The sequence below is a fragment of the Ovis aries genome, chromosome 2, assembly GCF_016772045.2.
Source record: "Ovis aries strain OAR_USU_Benz2616 breed Rambouillet chromosome 2, ARS-UI_Ramb_v3.0, whole genome shotgun sequence".
NCBI lineage: Eukaryota > Metazoa > Chordata > Mammalia > Artiodactyla > Bovidae > Ovis > Ovis aries.
The window spans coordinates 50,138,037-50,144,036 of NC_056055.1; the positions used below are offsets into that span (position 1 = coordinate 50,138,037).

The 6,000-nt window shown below is 49.5% G+C and overlaps 1 protein-coding gene across 3 annotated transcripts in view; it reads right to left on the minus strand.

Moving 5' to 3' along the window:
- The window catches only part of TMOD1 (tropomodulin 1), a 90,933-nt gene extending 87,262 nt beyond the window's left edge, over window positions 1–3,671 (minus strand). For 2 of the 3 annotated variants that reach the window (XM_004004235.5, XM_012120639.4), the window contains exon 1: window positions 3,118–3,238. The gene's annotated coding sequence lies outside the window, so the exon portion shown is untranslated. Of the gene's footprint in view, window positions 1–3,117; window positions 3,239–3,610 lie in introns of those variants that run through there. The other variant, XM_042243218.1, reaches the window with a different exon arrangement.
- Between the last annotated feature and the right edge of the window lie 2,329 nt (window positions 3,672–6,000).

Genomic DNA, 6,000 nt, shown 5'->3' on the forward strand with positions numbered 1-6,000 from the left:
TAATCAAAGGAGGATTTTACACAACAAAACAAGAAACGGGAAATGGTTCCCCAGTCCTGCCATGTGATTCATGTTATTCCATACAGACCATTTGTGGCTTTAAACTGGTAATAGCTCCTAGTGGCCAAATAATTGATCACTTGGTGTTCTGGCTTTAAGCAAAAAGTGAAATGGCCTCTTTAGAAATGTTGGCAGCCTGGCTGGCCCATTAGTACGACCGAAAAATCAAAACATTGCCTGGAAAAGGCCATTACGACTGGGCTCAGCAGGAGTCATCAATAGATGATGTCATTTCAGAAATAAGCCAGCCAAGGTCACAAGGCCTCTGGCAGCATCAAACGACCCTTCATGGCCCATCACCACCCCCCCTTCGCAGATACTAAAGTCTCCCAAGGGGACACCAGGTTTTGAGCCAGGACTGGCTTCATTTTACCCTTTCTTCGCTCAGCCCGAATCTAGAGGAATGCGATGTTTGAGAGCCTGTGACATTCAGCAGGTGGTGAAGGAAGGCCCTCAGTCTCCTGTGCACAGTCCCTCAGACGCTCTCCTCTCCCTCTTCCCCACTCCGGGGTCTATGGTCTGGCTCAGCCTCTTCTCACACTCCTCAGCCTGGAAACCCCTCCTGTCAGCTCCTACTGCCTTCTCCTCCAAGCTTTTAGAAGATCTGTGGGCTCTGTCTCCACACCCTCAGCTCCCATTAGAATCTTCCTCCTCTCACCAGCATTAACAGCATCGCAGGTACCAAGCACAGGACCAGGGGCTTTCCCTACATCATCCCCCAGACACCAATCCCCACAGAAACTCATGTGAAATGGATGCTCTTATTATCCCCATTATATGGAGAAGGAAATGGGCTCAGACAGATTGGGCCATTGGCTTCAGTAAAGCAGTGGCAGATCCCGTTTTTGAACCCTCAGCAATGCCCTGGCCAAAGTCACCCTCGATGCCTGCCAATCATGGTGGCCCTTTCCCAGCCCTCATCCTGTCTCTCTGCACCAACTGGCACTGCCAATCTCTCTCCTCCCTTGGCTCTTGGGAGTCAGTTTCGCCTTGCTCTTTCCTTCCTCTTCACAGAGTGGGTTCCCCTGAATTTTATCCCTGGCACTTCATTTTTCTCATGAGAGAAAATCTTCCAGGGAAACTCTGAATCCAGTGGAGACATCATACCCACTTGCTCAAGGTCACTCTAAGTCAGTGGCAGGCAGGGTGTCCTAACATCCAGGTCAGCCTGTTACTCACAGCTGCCACTACCTACACTCCTAGTTGTGCTTTTTGCTGAGCAGCAGGAAGCAGCCCAACCCCAGAGAAGGGAGAAAGTGTGAGACCCTGATAAGGTGGGGCAGAGACTATTTTTAGACAACACAGGCTTTCCACTTAAACTCAGGAGTCAACATCTTCTAAATGGTGGATCTGCAAGGCTGGTTCATTAAATAGAATTAACACATCAGAGTGATAGCACTCTTTGCTCTCACTCTCTGCCTACTTGATGCGTTGCTGCAATTGAGGAGAACCTTACTATTTGTCTCCATTTCTTCTTCATTCTATCTGTGAGGCTTTAAGATGGCTTTAGAAAAAAAAAAAATCCAAAGTAAAGGAGAAACAAAAATGAAACTTCCAGATGAGGGTGCTGTTGTCTGAGTAAGAGAAAGTCCTAAACAATAGCAGACCAAGGAAAGGGGAGCATTGGTGGGGTGCTCGTGGATCCCCAAGGCCTGCCTGAGAAGCAAGTGTGAGAAAAGAGTGAGAAAGGCTGGTGGAGACTGTCTGGCACGCCCAGTAGTGTGTGACCTTGAGCAGGGGGCCCTGCCTCCCTTCCCCAGAAACAAAATGGTTGTCATCACTGGGGGAAAATGGGAGGTTTCCAGGTGCCCCCGCGGAGTGCCTAGAACCTGGGTTAGGGTCTGGTTTTGTGATTCGGACAAGGAAAAGCTTAGACCAGGTCATCTCCAAGGGTCTGAGAGGGCCAAGGTCAAGGCCAGAAGAGATGGGGAGGGGGAGGAGGTGTGTGTAGGGCTCCGAGGCAGCATCATAAGCTTCATACAGATGTGAAAACAGAGGGCAGAGAGCAGCGGGACTGGAGCCTCTAGCCCTGCCCAGTTCACTGGGTCTATGGCTGTTTGACTCACAAGCTCCTTTGCCAAGGTGATGGCTGCCACCCAGCCAGAGATGCCCATAATTACCGTGGAGCGTGCTTCCTGGGTGTATATGGCCCGGCTTTCCGAGGGTCCTACTAGGTCTAGTATATGATCCGAGTCAGAGGGAGCGGCAGAGTCGCTGGTCTCTGCAGCCCCTCCGGATGTGCGCGTCTGTGCCCCCCCAGGGTCCCAGGCCTGGAGCTGGTGAACAGGTGGGGGGAGAACCGGAGGTCAAGAGCGCGCCCTACTGCTTTCGGCCCAGCCACCAGCTCCAGGGCGGAACCAAACCCTGCCCCCACAAATGGGGAAATCGAGGCCCAGAGAGGGAGGAGGCTTATCAAGTCCACCCAGTGGGTTGACGATACCCGGGGCGGGGGTGGGGGGACTTCTGCCTTCAGGCTCTCCCCCTCTTTTTTCCGCCTCCGAGCGAAAGGCGAGTTACCGTGGGGCTTTAAACCTTGTCTTTTCCCGCAGTTTGGGAAACTTTTCCTGCCGCAACCAGGAGCAGCGCGACCCCAAGTATCAAGTCCACCTGAGCGCGTAGGCGCCCCACTCCCACCTGCACTGCCTCGGTAGCCGGACCCAGGCTGCGCCTGAGTGCCGGCTCGGCTGCACCTGTACCCGCTGAGCGCCCGGGGCGCCGCGCGCTGGCCCCGCCATGACCCCAGTCCTCCGGAGCTCCCAGGTCCTTCTCCCATTTACAGATGCGGCGCCAGGGTCCAGAGAGAAGGGCGCCCTAGCCGGGGCCACGCGCGCCGAGTGGAGGGGACGCGAGCGCCCAGGTCCGGACCCAGACACCCGGCTCCCCAGCCCCAGAGGCAACCCCAGGCGGCGGCTATTTATAGAGGGAGCCACGCTCAGTCCCTCTTGGCGGCTGCGGCGGCGACAGCTGAATATTTTGCCCAGATATGGCTGGGGCCCCGGCGCGGGGGCAGGGAACCCCGTGAGCACGAGGGGGACCCCTGGCCAGTAGGACGCTTACCGAGCCGTGGAGCCGCGGGGGCCGGCGGACGGGCGCGGGCGGCGGTTGGGCGAGCGCAGGCGGCCGGCGGACGGGCGCGGGCGAGCGGAGCGCGGGGCTGGACGAGCTCCCGGGCGGCCGCGAGCGGGCGGGCGCTGTGGGCTCCGGGGGTAGGAGCCAGGGGCGGGCCCGGCTCTGCGTTGTCACCGCGCCCCGCCCCACCCCCCGGCTCTCCCTCCTTAGCTCTCCCTCCACTCGGGGGCGCCGGGGCGCAGCGCACAGGGGAGGGACGTCCGCTGGGGAAGCGCGGGGCAAGGGCTCCAGCTGCCCAGAAGATGGGCTTCTTGACCAAGTGGGTGCACGTCACCTCCTGTCTTCGTCTCGGTTTCCCTACTTGTACCAGGTAGTTGTCTACTAAAAGGTAGGCGGATTGCATTTCTGCTGGGTCTAAGACCTAAGAATCGGTAGGTCCTCGTATGGAGCAAAGCCAGCCAAGCGGTTACCACACCTTTACCTGCTTTAATTGAAGCAACGACCCATCCCCGTCTCATCAGCAACCCAGCTGAGTCTTGTTTGAGCCCAAGCTTTAGTCACGAACAATTTGTGAACACGTAGTTCCATCAGAGGCACATGGTTAAAATAACAACCACCCAAAAAAGCCCCACCTGTTCTTTCTTCCGTTTTTTTTGAGATGTAATTGACATACAGCACTGTATCTTTAAGGTGTACAGCATAATGGTTTGATTTATAAACATAATAAATTTATTATCACGTTTAGTGAACATCCATCATCTCACATAGATATAAAAGAAAAAAATTTTTCTTGTAATGAGAAATCAGGATTTACTCTGAAAAAGTTTCATGTGTTAAGTATATTTATCCTGTACATTTTATCCTTAGTAGGTATCTTACAACTGGAAGTTTGTACCTTTTGACTGCTCATCCAAGCCCTGCTCCCAAAACAAAAAATGTGATCTTTTTTTCCTTGAGTTTGTTTTTGATGTATAATTGACCTACAACATGTTAATTCCTTTTGGACAACATAGTGGTTAGATATTTCTATATATTTCAAACTGATCACAAGTCCAGTGATAATGTCACCATACAAAGACATTACATAGTTACTGACTAAATTCCCCACGTTGTACATTTCATACTTTGCTAATTTATTTTGCAGCTGGAAGCTTGTACTTCTTAATCTCCCTCATCTATTTCTCTCCTCCCTCTATCCTGCACCTCTCTGGCAACCACGTTTGTTTTCTGTTTATAACTCTGTTCCTGTTTTATATTTGTTCATTTGTTTCGCTTTTTTAGATTTCACATATAAGTGAAATCAATAAAGTATTTGTCTCAGTTATTTTGCTTAGCACAATACCCTCTAAATCCATTCATGTTGTTGCAAATGGTAAGATTTCATTCTTTTTAATGGCTGACTAGTGTTCTATTGTGTGTATGTGTATATATATATATATACACCACATCTTCTTTATCCATTCATCTATTGATGGGCACTTAGGTTGCTTCTGTATCTTGGCTAGGGGTGCATGTATCTTTTCAAATTAGCGTTTTTGTTTTCTTTGTATAAATCCCCAGAGGGAATTTGCTGGATTGTCTGGTAGTTCTTTTTTTTTGAGGAACCTCTACCATTTTCCATAGTAGTTGCATCAATTTACATTGCTACTAACACTGTACTAGGCTTCCCTTTTCTCCACATCCTCAACAACTTATTTCTTGTCTTTTTGAAAATAACCATTCTGACATGTGTAAGAGCTCAGTGAGGTTTTGATTGGTATTTCGCTGATTAGTAACGTTGAACATCTTTTTATATGCTTATTGGTCATCTATATGTCTTCTTTGGAAAAACACTTATTCAGATTTTCTGCCCATTTTAAAATCTGGATTAAAAAAATTGTTCATTGTATGAGTTCTTTGTATATTTTGGGTTTAGTTCAGTTCAGTCACTCAGTCGTGTCTGACTCTTTGCGACCCCATGAACTGCAGAACACCAGGCCTCCATCACCAATTCCCAGAGTTTATCCAAACTCATGTCCATTGAGTCGGTGATGCCATCTAACCATCTCATCCTCTGTCATCCCCTTCTCCTCCTGCCTTCAATCTTTCTCAACATCAGGGTCTTTTCAAATGAGTCAGCTCTTCGCATCAGATGGCCAAAACATTGGAGTTTCAGCTTTAACATAAGTCCTTCCAATGAACACCCAGGACTGATTTCCTTTAGGATGGACTGGTTGGATCTCCTTGCAGTCCAAGGGACTCTCAAGAGTCTTCTCCAACACCACACTTCAAAAGTGTCAATTCTTCAGCACTCAGCTTTCTTTATAGTCCAACTCTCACATCCATACATGACTACTGGAAAAACCATAGCCTTGACTAGATGGACCTTTGTTGGCAAAGTAACGTCTCTGCTTTTGAATATGCTGTCTAGGTTGGTCATAACTTTCCTTCCAAGGAGTAAACGTCTTTTAATTTCATGGCTGCAATCACCATCTGCAGTGATTTTGGAGCCCCCCAAAATAAAGTCAGCCACTGTTTCCCCATCTATTTGCCGTGAAGTGATGGGACCAGATGCCATGATCTTCGTTTTCTGAATGCTGAGCTTTAAGCCAACTTTTTTGACTCCCCTGTTTCACTTTCATCAAGAGGCTCTTTAGTTCCTCTTTGCTTTCTGCCATAAAGGTGGAGTCATCTGCATATCTGAGGTTATTGATATTTCTCCCGGCAACCTTGATTCCAGCTTGTGCTTCCTCCAGCCCATCGTTTCTCATGATGCACTCTGCATATAAGTTAAATAAGCAAGGTGACAATATACAGCGTTGATGTACTCCTTTTCCTATTTGGAACCAGTCTGTTGTTCCATGTCCAGTTCTAACTGTTGCTTCCTGACCT